An 18,225-nucleotide genomic window follows, 5' to 3' on the forward strand; every position below is an offset into this window, starting at 1 on the left:
ATCTACATGCAGCACTCCACCCCCTTAAAATACAAATCTACATGCTGTGGGAGTAGAACATATAGCCCTCTGCATCAAGATGCAAGTATGCTACCTGCTGTTCTACTAACACTGCTTTAAAATTCTATACCACAATAATGATACCATTTGCTAAACAAAACAGTTGCACATTTTAAGCAGATTTAGCATGAGCAGCAGTAAACTTCTCTTCCCTTGAAGCTCACAATTCCTTGAAAATACACATGAAAATAAATTCCACCTGCTAACTCTAAATAGGGCATTTCACTTTCTCTCACACACCTCAACCTCTGCAAGAAATCTGGACAATGCCCAACATAAATAGGGACAGATTATAAATATTGCTCTCATGAACTTAGAACATTGCTAGAATAACAGGATTTATGTTAGTATGCATTTTATATGATGGACAGAAGGAAGGTTGGTATATTGTGTGCGCAAGAGACCAGATGGAAGGGGAGTAAGGCTGGGTGTATCGGAGGTGGGTTCAAATTGTTTTATCATGGCGTGGATGGGAGGAGAAATGACATAGGAGTTATCCTGAAGGAACAGTATGTTAAGAGTGTTTTGGAGGTTAAAAGAGTGTCGGATAGAGTGATGTTTATGAAGCTGAAAATTGATGGTGTAATGATGAATGTTGTTAGTGCATATGCTCCACAAGTTGGGTGTGCGATGGATGAGAAAGAAAAATTTTGGAGTGAGTTGGATTAAGTGGTGATGACTGTACCCAAGGGTGAGAGAGTGGTGATTGGAGCAGATTTCAGTGGGCATGTTGGTGAAGGGAACAAAGGAGTGGATGACGAAATGATGGGTAGGTATGGTGTTAAACAAAGGAATGCAGAAGGTCAGATGGTAGTGGATTTTGTGAAAAGGATGGACATAGCTGTGGTGAATATGTATTTTAACAAGAGGGAAGAGCATAGGGTGACATACAAGAGTGGAGGAAGATGCACACAGGTGGATTATATCTTAGGTAGGAGGGCCAGTTTGAAGGAGATTGGAGACTGTAAAGTGGTGACTGGGGAAAGTGTAGTTAGGCAGCATAGGATGGTGGTTTGTAGGATGATGTTGGTGATCAAGAAGAGGAGGAGGTGTGTGAGGACAGCACCAAGGATCAAATGGTGGAAATTGAAAAAGGGTAATTGTGAGGTGGAGTTCAGGGATGAGTTAAGACAGGCACTGGGTGGCAGTGAAGAGTTACCAAATAGCTGGGTAACTACAGCAGAGCTAGTAAGGGAGATGGCTAGAAAGGTGCTTGGTATGACATCTGGACAGAGGAAGGACGATAAGGAGACATGGTGGTGGAATGAGGAAGTACAGGAGAGTATACAGAGAAAGAGGTTTGCAAAGAAGAAGTGGGATTGTCAGACAGATGAAGAAAGTAGACAGGAGTATAAGGAGATGAGGTGCATGGCAAAGAGAGAGGTGGCGAAGGCTAAGGATAAGGAGTATGAAGAGTTGTATGAAAGGATGGACACTAAGGAGGGAGAAAAGGACCTTTACCGATTGGTTAGACAGAGGGACCGAGCTAGTAAAGATGTGCAGCAGGTAAGCGTGATAAAGGATAATGAGGGAAACATACTCACAAGTAAGGAGAGTGTGTTGAGTAGATGGAAAGAGTACTTTGAGGGGTTGAGGAATGAAGAGAATGAGAGGGAGAGAAGGTTGGATGATGTGGGGATAGTGAATCATGAAGTACAATGGATTAGCAAGGAGGAAGTAAGGCTAGCTATGTAGAAGATGAAGAATGGAAAGGCTGTTGGTCCAGATGACATACCTGTGGATGAATGGAGGTGCTTAGGTGAAATGGCAGTGGAGTTTTTAACTAGATTGTTTATTGAAATCTTGGAAAGTGAGAGGATGCCTGAGGAATGGAGAAAGTGTTTTGGTACCGATTTTTAAGAATAATGGTGATCTGCAGATCTGTAGTAACTACAGAGGGATTAAATTGATCAATCACAACATGAAGTTATGGGAAAGAGTAGTGGAAACTAGGTTAAGACGATGATTAATGATCAGCAGTATGGTTTCATGTCGGGAAAAAGCACTACAGATGCGATGTTTGCTCTGAGAGTGTTGATGGAGAAGTACAGAGAAGGTCAGAAGGAGTTGCATTGTGTTTTTGTAGACTTAGAGAAAGCATATGACAGGGTGCCTAGGTAGGAGTTGTGGTATTACTGAGGAAGTCAGGAGTGTCAGAGAAATATGTAAGAGTGGTACAGGATATGTACGAGGGTAGTGTGACAGCGGTGAGAGTGACAGATGCATTTAAGGTGGAGGTGGGGTTACATCAAGGATCAGCTCTGAGCCCTTTCTTATTTGCAATGGTGATGGACAGGTTGACAGATGAGATCAGACAGGAGTCCCCATGGACTATGATGTTTGCAGATGACATTGTGATCTGTAATGAGAGTAAGGAACAGGTGGAGGAGACCCTGGAGAAATGGAGATATGCTCTAGAGAGAAGAGGAATGAAGGTCAGCAGGACTAAGACATGTGTGTGAATGAGAAGGAGGATAGAGAAATGGTGAGGATGCAAGGAGTAGAGGTGACGAAGGTGGATGAGTTTAAGTACTTCAGATCAATAATTCAGAGTAACGGTGAGTATGGAAGAGAGGTGAAGAAGAGAGTACAGGCAGGATGGAGAAAAGTGTCAGGAGGGATTTGTGACAGACGAGTACCAGTAAGAGTGAAAGGGAAGGTCTACAAGAGGGTAGTGAGACCAGCTATGTTATATGGGTTGGAGACAGTGGCACTGACAAAAAGGCAGGAGTTTGAGCTGGATGTGGCAGAGTTAAAGATGTTAAGATTTGCACTGGGTGTGACAAGGGTGGACAGGATTAGGAATAAGTATATTAGATAGTCAGCCCAGGGTGGAAGGTTTGGAGACAAAGCCAGGGAGGCAAGATTATGTTGGTTTGGACATGTGCTGAGGAGGGATGCTGAGTATATTGGGAAAAAGATGCCAAGGATGAAGCTACCAGGTAACAGGAAAAGAGGAAGGCCTAAGATAATGTTTATGGATGTGGTGAGAGGACATGCAGGTGGTTGGTGTGACAGAGCAAGATGCAGAGGACAGGAAGAAATGGAAACAGATGATCCGCTGTGATGACCGAAAGAAGATGATGATGATGTTTGTATGCATTTTTCTATAGGATATGACATCTAAAACTCAAATGTCTGTCATTATTTAGCAACTTCAATCCTTTTTAGGAAGAATATGGGGCAAAAAATCTGGACATTCTGCAAAAACCTGGACAGCTGAGGGGTATGCTACCTCCTTCTTATACAGACAATATTTGTTTCTTATCCAAAAAAGACCTGCTGCCTGACACAACTATCTACTTGGTTCATGGGGCAGACATGATCAAAGTAAAAAATGAACAGCAAACAAGAAACAAGCTCAAGATAAATTGCTTAAAGAATTCCTGCACAAGTTATGGACCACACATGATAGATTGGCATTCTGTTTAGTTTACATGTAAGCCTGCAAAGATGACCGCAAGTCTCCAACAAAAGATGACTGCAAGTCTCCAACAAATGTAATGAGCTTCTGAAAATATTGTAATCCTGTCCTTTTATTACAAATACTGTGATATGCATTTCAATACCCAAGGCTTATACATTATCTAGTTATGTAAATATTCTCAGCATGGCAACAACGAAAAGGCTTTCAATGCTAGTAATTCTTTAACAGTATGCTTACTAAAGCTTACTTGCATCTTACAATCTCCGACAAGCTTACCTGATGGTCATTAAATCATTGCTACTTAAAAAAGAGCAACAGGGCACTGTGACAGCATGCATTTCCTGAATAATAAGAAGCATAAATCAACAGTATAAAAATATGACAGAAAACCAGAACATTCTGCAAAATCAAGGACAGATGAAAAGCCGCGGTCGTACTTGTGGTCTACCTTGAATGGGGGAATACTCTGCACACTTACACTGCATAACTGTCCTTGCCTTCCTTGGATACATCCAGAGCCACTACAATGGGGAGTGGGGTGCAACAAGTATGTCACAATTTGAAATGTCTCTGGCTGACAGTGATGGCTCTGACACTCATACCTTTCAACTTCAGAGCAAGAAATCTGGACAAAGCCATACATAGAACTAGAAGTGGGACACAGGCCCAAAAATAAGGACAATTTTTAAATATTGCTCTTATTAACTTAGATAATAGAACAGTACGAATTTTCTGAAGGGTATGAAATCTGAAACTCAAATGTCTGCTATTATTTTCTAACTTCAATCTTTAATGACTTGCCACAAATTTGCCAGAAAACCACAATTTTATGAAAAACAGACCAAAAATGTGATGCAAAAATATAACGCTGCCACACAATACAGCTGGGAACCTGTCAAAAAAGGAACACCTTTTTAATATTAACACTGTTAACTTGAGCAGCTAACAAAATAAGAGTATCTACATGCATTTCTGAAATAAAAGTAATAACTCTGATCATTACAGTTATATATAATTGTAAACCCTCCACGTTTTCTTCCAAAATTGCCATTTTGAGGAGGGATTATTAGGGGAGAGCAACATTTTGAGCCAAAATTGGGGACAATGGAGAGGTTTGGATAGTCCGAATTCTACAAAGCGATTTGCACATACCTCTCAATCTCTTAATGCAGGAAATCTGGACAAGGCCAAATATATTTGGGGAACATACAAACACTACTGAAAATTGCTCTTGTATAAACTTAAGACAGTTGATAGAATAACAGGTCTTGCATCAGCATGCATTTTTCTGAAGGTTATGACGTCTGAAACTCAATGTCTGTCATTTAGTGACTTCATTCCTAAATGATTTGCTAGAAAACCACAAATTGTATGAGGAACAAACCAAAAATAAGAAGCAAATATCTATTCATTCTGCAAAAATATGGACAACTGAGAGGTATAGTTCAACCGGGACTGTCTGAGTTTGCTACCCCCCCCCTCACAAAATCATGGTTGAATGGAGCCTCCCCCCTGCAGCCATTCCAATGTCCCATTCCTTGGTTATTTTGCCCCATTTACCATAAACACTGTAATGTGCATACTGCTTTACTTCTGCGATGATTTAGATTTCATTTGAAAGTTTTATTTTGCATTTTACAGCAAGCAATGCAGTCTCACAATGAAAACAGACTTAGCATTAAAACTTCTCTGCCCTTGAAACTCACATGCATTGAAACAACATTGAAACCCACATTCAAAGAAAATACATTTTGCCAGTGGCAGATTAACTCTGGGTTGTTTTCAAAATCATAGGCCCCTTGAACATGAAACATACACATGCTCTTTGATACACCTTCCTGACTGTATTACATTATATTCCTTGTACAATACAGTACAGTTGTTAGAGGGCATTTTAAATTTATTGTTTTGAACATTTTTCTAGTAAACAATGAAACAAAATGTATACACCAATGACAAAACTGCCCAATTCAGAACATTTTCATCATAAAAAGTCTACTCAACCTTCTATAGTCCACCAGTATCAGTAAATATGCACAATCTCTGAAGTAGTAAAATCCATATTAAAGAAATCTGTAACTAATAAAGAGGTTGCTGCTAGCAAACAACTTTATATGTCATTGTTTCATCTACAATAAAGTGCCTGATGCCCTTGAAGAATAAATTGCCTATGTTGCATGCATTAAAAAAATGATAAGCTAGTAATACCGCAATAGGGAATGGATAGCAAACTGATAACAGGTTCATAGTTACTAGGTATCTTTGCCAAAAAGGACTGCAGCATCCACCCCCTTTACAACACAGTACAGTATCAGCAATGCGTCTACCTACTGTGGGAGTAGAACCCACAGCCTTCAGCATCAAAAGCAAGTACACTACCTGTTATGCTATTAACAATGCAAGCAGACTAAGCATAAGCAGCACTAAACTTTTGTTCCCCTGCAGCTCTCAGCTCCTTGTAAAATCTACTCGACACTCAACTGTATCTCTGAACTTTGCAGCACAAGAAATCTGGAAAAAGCCAAAATTTACTGGGCGGTGGGGGCAAAAGGCCAAAAACCAGGGACACATTTTAAACATTGCTTGTATAATGTTGGAAAATTGCTAGAATAAAATGCTGTGTTACCACCATACATTTCACTGCCACGTCTTGAACCCAGGGGATCCTATGCAAAACAGTCAGAGCAACATACCACTATGCCAAATCAGCTGTTTTGTGAAAGACTGACTTAAATGGCTACCATTTAGTGAATTCAGTTCTCACCATAGCACAGCTGTCAACCTCTTAGCACAAAACACCTGAACAAAGCCAATAATGGGTGAATACAGCCCCCAAACATTCAGTGAATTTAGTTCTCACCATAGCTCTCAACCTCTTAGTAAAAAACACCCGGACAAAGCCAGTAATGGGGGAATATAGCCCCCAAACATATTCAGTTCTTACCATAGCTCTCAACCTGATAGAGTAACCTACTCAAGCATTATAGACAAGCTCACTAACTTAGGTATAAACCCTTTTGTCTCCCACTGGATAGCCACCTGGCTCACTCATAGGACCCAGCAGGTCAAAATAGGTGAAGCCACCTCCACCTGAATATCCATAAGTCAAACAGTACCAGAAATACAAGGTCTGGGGGCCTGAATTTTGTCTGTGACTAAAAGAGAACATGCTGGATAGACAGATATGTGTTCCAGGGACTGTCTATCCTATGGAATAGGCTTCCCATCCATGAGAAGTAGAGTTTGCTTATCACCCAATGGATGAATAACAGGAAATTTGCACTGTGTCTGGCACCCATCTCCCTTATGGACAGATGTAGCTTATAAATGCCGGGTCCCCAGTGTCCTGTTTTGATACTGGACATCGTTATTCTTTTGGGAGAACTTGGCTAGGCTTGGAAAGGCCCCTGGGTCGTTAGCCTAGTAACGATCTATGAATTTATGAATCTAAAACAGGTAAAAGAAAATATAGAAAATACTATGCTAGGCCCTATAGGGAGGGAAATGGGTCTGAATGCCCAAGGTAAAGAAATATTGGCATGAAGTAGATATATAAATAGATGATGTTATTGGCAATTATGTACTTGCTGAAAAGCATTACTGTGAATAAAGGTGGAAGGTTCATTGAAAAGTGTAACCTGGACTTGCAGGAATATTTAAGGTACTGCGATATATAGGATTTAGCTATCTTCTGAATAAAGAGTAGTCTGTGAGACTTCAAATATTTGTAGTAGTGAATTTCATTACATAGGCATGATTACGCAGAAAGCTATTTGGAATAACGTTGCTCTGCCGAAGGAACTCTCAGTAAAAGCTGGAGCTGTGGAAATAATTTTCTGAATGCCACTTTTAGTGAAGCTAAGAGTACTGTTGCTTTTTTTTTTTGCAGGAAACATGCTGTGCCCACATCCTTCATGCAAGAAAACAACCACCCCACTCCTATATTTTGATATATGCCTACTCACAGAACAGAGGAGTAAAGGGAAAACACTGCCGTTGGTTTTCACTAAATTTACTTTGTTGCATTGCCACTCTCTGAAAGAATGCTAGAACAACTAACAGTCTTTTAGTCCATTTAATATGTAGTATGTATGAATTGCATCTGAATTCCTGTCTGCTTTTGTGAGTGGATGCATGCTTTAAGCTTGCTAGCTAGGGGAGAGGAGTAGCTAGCAGTGAGCAATTAATTTTACACAGGTTATCTGAAAAGTCGTATATGCAGTAATGGGTAGCCTATTAGCCCTATGCATTGCAAAATAATGGCGCTCTGCATTGCTGGTCAGGATTACAAAGTGACAAAAATGGAAGAATTAGGTGCTGAGTGTAAATCCAGCAAAGGAACTGCATACTCATTTCTGACAATCAGAATATTTTTTTTTTGCCATCCTTCTTTTCCTCCATCCACTTTCCATCAGCCAGCCCCCCAGCTCTTCTCCTCATTCAGTGGATCTACCTGACCCACCTTGGCCTACCCCAACCCACATCCAGGGTCAGTGAGGAGCTTGAGGACCCTGGTGCAGTGTCACATTGCTGCCAGGAGTGTTTTTAACTTTATCTTTTAGCAATTTCCCCTCTTCCCTGCATACACTCATGCCATGTTCAGTGACTGACATGCATTGGAGTGTACAGATGTATCATTTCACCTCTGCAGCAACTCAGCCTCTGCTACTTCCTCCCATTAACAAGGTCCACTGTTTTGTCTCCAGCCTCCATTACAGATATAACATGAGGAATGCACCAGAATGCATGCACTCTCTCCCAGGATGTACACACCTACTCACCCTCGCCAGCACTTCAGATGTCCAAGCTGCTAATCCAACTCAAGTTGGCTAGGCCATAGACAGGCCTTTATTCATTTACAGCACAGCAATATAAAAAAATTAGATCATTCATGTCCCAATTTTCCAATTATTAAACCAATGGACTAAAATGACTTTGGTTTATGCCTGTGCCTTAGAGCATCTTCAAGCTGCCCTTATCCATAAGGGGCACAGGCGGCAAGCTAGGGGTAGCTTTGCGATTTCCCATCCATTAATCCAAACTGTGTTTGAATAGGCTTAGGGAAGAGCTCTGCTTCATATGAATGAGGAGTCTGTCCCAGTGAAGGCATAATCTCTGAGATACATACCTGTCCCTCCAACATGTTTTATGTCAAAAACTAGGTTTAGAGCCTTAGATTGAGTAATTCTAGTGCTGGTTGTTTTGCAAATGTGTAGCAGATACATCAGGGCTGGATCAGAGATTGCCTTGTAGGTTAGGACATAGATTGCTTTTCTATAGGAGACTGATTACAGGGACAGGGCTTTGAGGTGGTCCTCATTGGACATGGTATTTACACCCTGTACTCTTTTAGTGAGGAACCTCTGTGGCTACTTCACCTGTTGCAAATGTCTGGTCAGGTACATGCTGAAGAGTGCATTGTACTCAACTGCTGGTTCAATGAGACATGAGTATAGGGAATCTATGGTCTTTGCTCTACGCCTTCCTTTTTTAAAGTGTACAGTCACACTTTGGTATACATTGCAGCACTTTGTAGCTTAAGTACTTTCCACTCTGTCTGACTAAAATTCCGTGGGCAGATTCTAAAGAAAAAGCTTTGTAAACATTTTATTAAATATCTGCCAACATAGTTCTACTAAATTCCTTGTTGAGATGACTCAGAGTATTATACCCATAGACATTAATTGGCAAGATCTGGACATGTGCTGCAGAGCACCCATTAAAGCCAATGAATGCACCTGCTCATACTTCTTCTGTTGATGTCACTGGAAACAAACCTCAGTGAACTTTTTGGTGATGTCACGAAGGACAGAAAATTAAAACATTACAAAGGACTTTATTTTGTGTTTTAAAACAGACATAAATAAAAAGAAAATGTAGTGTGGCACCAGAAGTACCACATAGTGTTGTGTATAAGCTAAGTATACAAGGGAGACTGTACACTTTAACTGATTCAATCTTTGCTAACCTTACAGTAGACTAGTTCCATCTTTTCAGTCATTATTCTTTAAGAATTTTTATACCCCAGTCCAGAATTACCCAAATTTTCTATTGTATGTACTACCGCTAGAGTAATTCATCGACCCCATCTCACTGCCATGTATTCTTCACTCCCTTACTCTATTTAGCCGATTATTTATAGACTGAGAACTAGAGCTCCAAATGTGAGATGTCATGCCCCAAAAAGTGAGTATGTACTTGTACAGAATAATGCAGCTATTTTTGATGTTTTCACAAATCATTTTACTCGATATGCCAAAGAAATGTACCCAGCAACCTCGTAATTTAGTCTGCCACTGCCAGCTGTCTCTTCCCATCCCTTCTGTACCAGTGGCATGTTTCTTCATGAAGCCCAAAGTTATTCTGGGAAGACGATGCAAAACGTTCCCATATAAGTTCTTCTCCATGCGTCATTTGTTGTCTACGCCCTGTTGTGAATCTCTAATTGCATTTGCATTCTGTTCTTGCCCTTTCCTTTCCTGTCACAGGCTTCCAACACAATTCACAAGTCTTTTGATTTGTCTGAAAACAGTTACTCCTCTATCTTCTCAATGAGCTCTGACTGCTCTCTCATACTATCTTATCGAATGTCTTTTCCATACGGACTCTTACAAAACTCAAACAACAACTCTGCATCTTTCCTTTCATCCCTTCTTCCTCCTTAGTCTCAGCATTCAGGCATCATAAAAGCAGGTCTTGCCCTGTTTTTTGTTGTTCTGGAGGAGTCTTTCTATCTTGTCATTTCCTGAAAGGTCACAACATCTTATATGTTTATGGTCTGTAACCTTAAGGGGGGGTTGGACAGCTTGCCTACTACTTCTCCTAATGATTAATCAGCCCAATCTTTAAAGAAAGCATTTCACTCCCAATCATTATATTTCTCAGGTTCTCTCTCCTTCCACATCCCAGCTAAAACGTTTTCTTTCAATGTCTCCTGCAAATGCAATAAATGTAGAGGAAAAAACTTCCCACCACATGCTTCAAGGGCACTAAAATCTTCTGGGGTCTATTGATAATTTATTCTTTTCTGGTAAAATCCTCCCAAGAAATATTCTAATTTTTCTAACTGGCTTACCAATAATATACCTTCTTTTATTCTGAATGAATTAAAGAACAAGCATGTGTCTTGTTTTATTTTGATTGTCCCACTTCTGGCCATCTCCGTGGACTGTCTTAATGATGCAAGATCATTCAGCAGTAATCTGTAAACAATCCTGTTTAATTCTGATTTCAATCTTATTAAAATGCATAGTTATAATAGTGAATAGTCAGTATTAATATAGGACTATGTTATGTATATGCATTAGTTTTTTAAAATGTGAGATGAATTTTCAATGTATTTATTTATGTAAATATTATTGTTGTTTTTAGATGCTTATATATGTTTATATAAGTTTTCTGGTCCTATTGTTTTAATGTGATAGAAGTAGTTAATATTATATTTTGGTACATGTTATTTTGAATATGTTAGGTTTTTAGAAATAGATAGGATGTGTATGATTTTAAAGGACTAATTGTTTTTTTTATGATGTCATAATGATATTTATTAAGTGATTGGATGAAATAATTCAAAAAGTTATATAAGGACATGAGTGATGTGATCAGTTATATTTTTAAAGTCTGATGAAACGTTTGCCAGAACGTGAAAGTGTTTACTATTGGATCCTGTATATGTTTTTTTATTTTGGATTAAACTGAGTTAAATAATAGCTGTGGTGAACCTCTTCTGTTGCTGTTTTGCTTTCTTCATCTGGCACTGAATCGGTTAATTCACAAACCATATGATTTGACTGGATGAGTTCTGCAAGCCCTGCAGTTTTTCAAACATTAAATTGCTAGCTAATCCAACTGAATAGCTATCTGCTTTGTTTTTTTGGCAATACCTTATATCTGAACATCACTGTCACCTACACCTTTTGTTTTCATTTCTACACATACATTTAAACACAGTTGCTAGCCTTCTACAGTGACTTATAATTCCCTCATATCAATTACCAGCATAAAACATTTCTTTAAAAAAATCCACATTTCTTGCATTTGTCTTTGTCTTCTACTATTTTTTAAGACATTTTCCTTATTTAGGGAAATTGCCATCTATAAAATGAACCCAAAGTAAGAGTCCAGAAATCAGGCAGCCACTTCTGTCTATACCATTAAAGTCATGGTCTTCATTTCTGCTTTGCAACTTCTACATGGATAAGGCAAGCCAAATGTCCAGAATGCGGTCAACTGCAACACTGCAATAACAGATAAGAATAGCAAGGGAAAAAAACTTTAGGAAACTGTCAAAGTCAGGAAGTAGGCATACAAAGAAAAATGTATTTCTAGCAACTGTAAAATAGTGAATTCTAGAAAAAAGGAAGCACAGATGGATATATTGTCCACCAGATATTAATGGTAAAGAAGTCACATTTGTCATCTATTATCTGACAGATGTTAAATAAGGAGCAGTAAAGGCGGACATTTGTAACACAGTGAGTAAGACGTTATAACATATAACCAGAACAATGCTATACTACTAGAGCATAAATCATACATACTTCAGATACTTTGTTAAATAAACTGCATAACGCTTTTTAGAAAGGTGCAGAAAAGAGTCACAAATCCAATTCAAAATGTGTTTAAGAGAAACTTTATATATGATGCCATGTTAATGATGCTTAGTGACACCAACACTTATGTTGAGATTAGTCAGGTTACCTTTGCAAGAATAGTAAGGAAGGTCAATGATGACCTGTACGATCTATTAATGTGCAGACAGATTACTCAAGAACTTTATAATTATTTCATGGTTGATTTTCCATTGATTCCCTACATAAAAAGCCTACCAAAGGTACACAAGAATATTGTACCCCCAATGCGCCCGATAGTAGCTGGTGAAGGATGGGTGAAAGAGAATATTTCTAATTACTTAGAGACAATATTAGGACCTTTGACTAGGAGTATCCCTACCATTCTGAAGGATACCTATCAACTGATACAAGAGATGACCAGTTTAACAGCACAACAAGCATTCCTTTCTTCCTGTATACTGGCTACACTGGATGTTAGGAATTTATTTGCCTCAATCCCAAATGACTATGGGGTTGAGGCTGTTAGAGCTATACTGAATACAACAGAGGGCTTTAGCAATGAATTACAGTTGCTTATTTGTACCTTATTAGATACAGTACTCTCCAATAATGTCTTTATGTTTCAGGAGGTACTGTATATACAAAAATGGGGTGTCGCTATGGGCACCCCATGTGCAAATTGTTATGCAAACCTGGTGATGCATTTCTGGGAGAAGACTTTTTTATTTAACAGTGCATTCTATCCACAGGTACTTCTCTACAGATGATTTGTAGACGACGTACTTATTGTTTGGAATGATAGTACGGATATGTTAAGGAGTTTTGTAAATTATTTATGAGCAACCACTGATTTCTTAAGTTTTACCATGGAGTCATCTTATTATAAGATTGACTTCTTGGACATTACAATTTCCAAGGATCGATCAGGACAGGTTTCAACTTCTCTTTATAGAAAACCATGTTGGAAGAATGCATTGTTACATTACAGTAGTATGCATCCCTGGTTTGTATTTCCAAACATAGTAAGAAGTCAGTATACGAAGATCATTAACATCTGCAAGAATGACTCTGATATGCATGAACAACTTGATAATATGGAAATGTTATTTCAGGAGAGAGGGTATACTGATACCATGACAAGGGCAATGAAGAGGTTGGCATCAAACTTGTTAGGTTACAATGGACATAGACAACACACCATCCCTAGTGGACATAGGAAAGTTTTTAGCGATTACAGAGATAGTTCTGATCATGTCAAGGTAGCATTTACAACTAGATACACAAATGACAATAAGAAAATAGTTGAAGTTATAAAAAGGAATTGGGATGTTCTGACTATAGACCCCTCTATTTCTAGCTTGGTAGGAGAAACATCAAGGTTCAGATATAGGAACAGCAAGAACCTTAAAAGGTTGCTTTGTGTAGAAAGGACAAATACAGAACAAAAAGAGACACATAGGAAATTACCACGAGCAGGTACTTTCCCTTGCAATAGATGTAATATGTGCAGTTACATTGTTGATAGACAGTATTTTACCCACCCTTTTCTGGAGTATACATTTACACCTAAATTTTATGCGACTTGTAACAGTATGAATCTTGCCTACTTGGCAACATGCACAAAATGCATGGTGTTTTATGTAGGTATGACATCCAGAAAGTTAAAAGACAGGATGTACAACCATATATATGATATCAGGAAAATTAATCAACTCAATGCATTAGCCAAGCATATCGCAGTTTAGACAGATCATGCCTTTAAGTTTAGAGTTTTATAAATGGTTATTAATAACAAGCGGGGTGGTGATAGAATGAATCATTTGGAGTCAGTTGAATTATGTTGGATTTTTAGATTAAGAGCGCATGTAGAACCAGGTCTGAATCAGTTTGTTAGCATTAAGTCTGCTTTAGCAGCACGCAGATAGATGTATGGCAGACAGCAGCATTTTAACCATGTTACTATGTGGTTTTTATACATAACATTACACTCACATAGTTTACTGTGAGGTTTTTATTTTATTTTATTTCATTTTATTTTATCTTATGGTTATGTATGTACTTACCATTGATTTTTTATCATTGCTCAGGTAATTAGTATAGCAATATAACTTGATAAATTAATAGAAAAAGGGGTTCTTATCTTTCTATGATTGTGAACAAGTTTTAAATATGATGTGAAGACACTGTATGAACTGAAAGATTCAGCAACTAGAAAGTCACAATGGGTTAACTAGTTTATTGATGGCTTTATTGACTATTTAAATGTGTTAATTAATTAATTCATGATGTAATGGGTGTATATATACATCTTGAAATTCAGTGGGGTTTGAAATCTGATGAAGCGTGCCTGGTAGCACGTGAAAGCGCTTATTATTTTTATATTTGGAATAAATTCTGTGCATGTTATACTTCGTGGTGGTCCTCTCTTGTTGTTTTTGGATAGAAACTTTATATACTAAAATGTTAGTTAAGTCATAATGTAATTTAAAAAGTACTTAAGTGAAACTTTATAAGGAAAAGTAGCTGAATAAGTAAAAACATTCAGTGACTTGTCACTTGTAAAGCAATAGCTTTTTTTCTTTGTGACTGTGTTTCCAGTAAAACACCCTAGCAAACATTTAGCATTTAATCAGTCCAGGCAAAGAGTTACAATTATGAGCCGATAAATAATAGTGCTATTACACAGCAGAAAATCTCTCTCTTATTACAATAGTAAGAGGTCACAGCTGGAAGGAATTATTAACAAATAATTAGAAATATATTACAGAAGTCTACAACGCCAGTATGATGACACCCTAGTTTGTTTTTGAAACCCACTTGTGGTGTTTTAGTTGAGAATATACTGTAGTAGAGATTTTACCAATTAAGCAGTAGCCTGGTCTTTTTCTTGTCTTTTTCTGGTCTAGTTCCTCTTGAACAATATTACTTAATCAGGTCTTTTCATTTAAGAGACTTTGTAGGTCCATAAGTTCATAAGTGCATACTAGGTTAAGAACTACTGGGGCCTTTATAAGCCTAGCCATGCAACCTGAATGTATCCCAAGAGTTATTATGCCCAACAGGTTATTTTAAGAGATGTATACTAGTTAGTACATTATTTAATGACTGCCTCTGTCCATCAAAGAGACAGTGGTCAGACCTGGGGAGAACTGCGATTTCTTATTCACTGGTCCAGGTTGTGCTTGAGAAGGGTTAGGGAAGGGCTCTGCTTCACAGGGATGGGAAGCCTGGTCAGTAGATAATTTTTGTGAATATGCAAAAGATCCATCAGAAGAGGATGCAAGGATGCCTTGTATGTCAGGTATAAATCACTTTTCAGCAGTCTGTATAAAACGAAGTATAGAGATAGAGCTTTGAAATGCTCTGCATAGAACATTGCGTTTGCACCCTGTATTCTTTTTATAAGGAACCTCTGTCAATGTTTCAGTTGTTGCATATGTCTGGTCAAGTACATACCAAAGGGGGCACTATACTCAATAATGGGTCTAATGATAGCAGAGTACTGAGGCACAATGACTTCCCTGGACATAGATGCCATACTCTTACTTATAAGTTGAGTAACACAGAATGATTTTCTTACTGCCTTAGATGCATATTGGTCAAAAGCCAGGTTTCTATCTACAAGTCCCAAAATCCATGACTACTGTGTCTACTTTTAGGGGTGTTTTATCAATGAGTTACTTTCCCCTGGGTGGCCAACTTCTCAAAAGATACTATTATGCATTTCTTGGCAGCGAGTTTTAAACCGTGGCTTTGATACCAGTCATTTGTCTCTGTTAGGCATTCCTGTAAGATGTTAGTATCTTGAAGGGTTTCTATGACTTCTTCTAGCTTGCAGTTATCTGCAACTTGGTAAGCTAAAGGTCCTTGACATTGGCCTTGACTTCCAAAAAAAGAGATGCCAGAGAGGAGCAGACCCAGGACAGAGCCTTGTGGAATGCTACTTTTGACTGGCATCTTTCTGGAGGTGGTCTCTCCAATCCTAACTTTCTGGGTCCTGTCTGTGAGCCACCTGGCTATCCGATGAGTTGCATAGAGTTTATGCCTAACGAGTTTGTTTCCAATGCCCAAGTGGGGTATTGTATTAAATGTCTTGGCTAGGTCAAAGTAGGCAGTATGCACCATTTTGCCCTCATCCACTGCCTTGGTGACCTTCTCAAAGAAGTCCACCAGGCTCAGTAGGCATGACCTGCTTTTGATGAAATCAAACTGGGTTAGGACCAGTGTCTGAAGGTTTCCCATGTAACTGTTAATAATTTCCATGATAATTCTTTCCATGGCTTTACATAAGAGATTAGCGTGATTAATGGGTCTGTAGTTCCCAGGGTCCACTGATGGTCCAGCCTAGTGCAGTGGAATGACCGTTGCAGTCTTCCATTTTGATGGCATGAAGCCTGTATAGAGGTAATGGCTGATTAGTGACACCAGTGGCCCTGAAAGGTCATATTTCAGGCCATTTAGGAAGGACCCTGTGACATTATCAGGGCCCATCAAATGTGTATTCTTGGCCTTAGACAGCACATATAAGACCTGCTGCCTACTGATAGTTGAAGAAATTATGTTAAATATCATTTTCTGGTGGTCAGCTGGAGTGAGAAAGGAGTAAAGTTGGAGCTGAATTTGTCAGCCAGATTTGCTATATCTCCTGGTTCTATGAACATGGCTCTGTTTACCAACAGTTTGATACACTATTGTGTGCTTGTTTTGAAATTTCTGACATAGCTAAAGAAGGCCTTATGGTTGTCTTTGGACTGGAATGCTATCTTTACCTCAAAATTTGCTTTGTTAGACTTATTTAGTCCTCTTAGTTGTCTATTCATTTGGATGAGAAATTTTTTATCTTTTTTTGAGTTACACTTCCTAATTTTAGCTATGACTTATTTTATTTTGTTGTACAATCTGTTTAATTTTAGATTCCAACAAGGTGGTTTGTTTTTTTCAGTTAGTTTTGGGCTTACTTCTGGTAGGCACAGCAGCCTCTGTCTAGTCACTGACATGGTTGTACAGAGCTTCTGTGAAGAACTGAACATAGGCTACTGTGTTATTTGGGTTTGGAAGGGAGTGAAATATTGACAGGTTATCACTTAATAAAAGTAGTTTGCCTTGGAGTAGTTTCTGTTACAGGGTTTGCGGGGATTAAAAATATGATTCTTATTTTTAAGGAAACTGCTTCATGGTCTAAAATTATCAGTAAGGACATGACACTAGAGGTGGTGGGAGCTGAAGGTGCAGCATTCTCCCATATTTGTGAGTACCAGGTCCAGTATGTTTGTACCTCTAGTAGGCATATGCACTAACCCATTCAGGGTGTTTCTGTTTACAAAGCCTAGGAATCTTTGTACCTGCATACTGGGGGTCATGTAGGATTCCCAGTTTATAGAGGGATAATTAAAGCCCCTCATGAGTATGGTATTTGGATCAATGGTGAGTGTCTACATTAAGTCTAAGAATAAGATGTGGGTTAAATGGGACATAGAGGATGACTTGCAGCTTTCTAGGATATGGTATGGGACTTTGTCTATGGTAATCTGGACAAGGAGGAATTCCACTGCATCACCTGGCTTAGCCAACCTAGAGATATGCTTGTTATGGATGTAGATAGAGACACCTCCACCTTTAGTCCCTGTCTGTGCAGTTGCTTGTCTAAATGGGTGGAAGGCACTGAAACTTTGTACTGCTGGTGTGCTCTCTGCAGGTTTAAACTATGTCTCAGTAACTGCACAAATGTTTGCATTCTCCAGGGTGAGGAAAATATGGAGGGAGTGGAGCTCCTTGTTTAGACTCCTGGAATTGAACACTAACATCTTATGATTTCCTTTTGCTATGTCAGAAGGTTTGCCAATTTGGCTCTATAGAGGAGGACAATGTTTTAGCCAATATTCAAAGGCCTACAGGGGACAGAAGCAGATCATCCTTCACAAAGCTCCATGGTTTAACCATGTTCTCCCATGCTGATAAATATTGCATCCACCTAGAATGACACCAAAAACTAAGTCAGTAATTGAAATCATTCATCTTATGTTCATATTGTAACATCATCCTTGGTGAAATGAAAATGCTACTCAATGCTATGCACTTAACAGCCTGTGATACATAGTGCTCCACAATGTCTCTCTGTCTTCATATAATCTAGTGTGGTATGTCTCAGGTCATTTACTCCTACAT

Source organism: Protopterus annectens, chromosome 15.part0 (assembly GCF_019279795.1).
Source record: "Protopterus annectens isolate FY-2018-M chromosome 15.part0, PAN1.0, whole genome shotgun sequence".
In the NCBI taxonomy this organism is placed as follows: Eukaryota; Metazoa; Chordata; order Ceratodontiformes; family Protopteridae; genus Protopterus; species Protopterus annectens.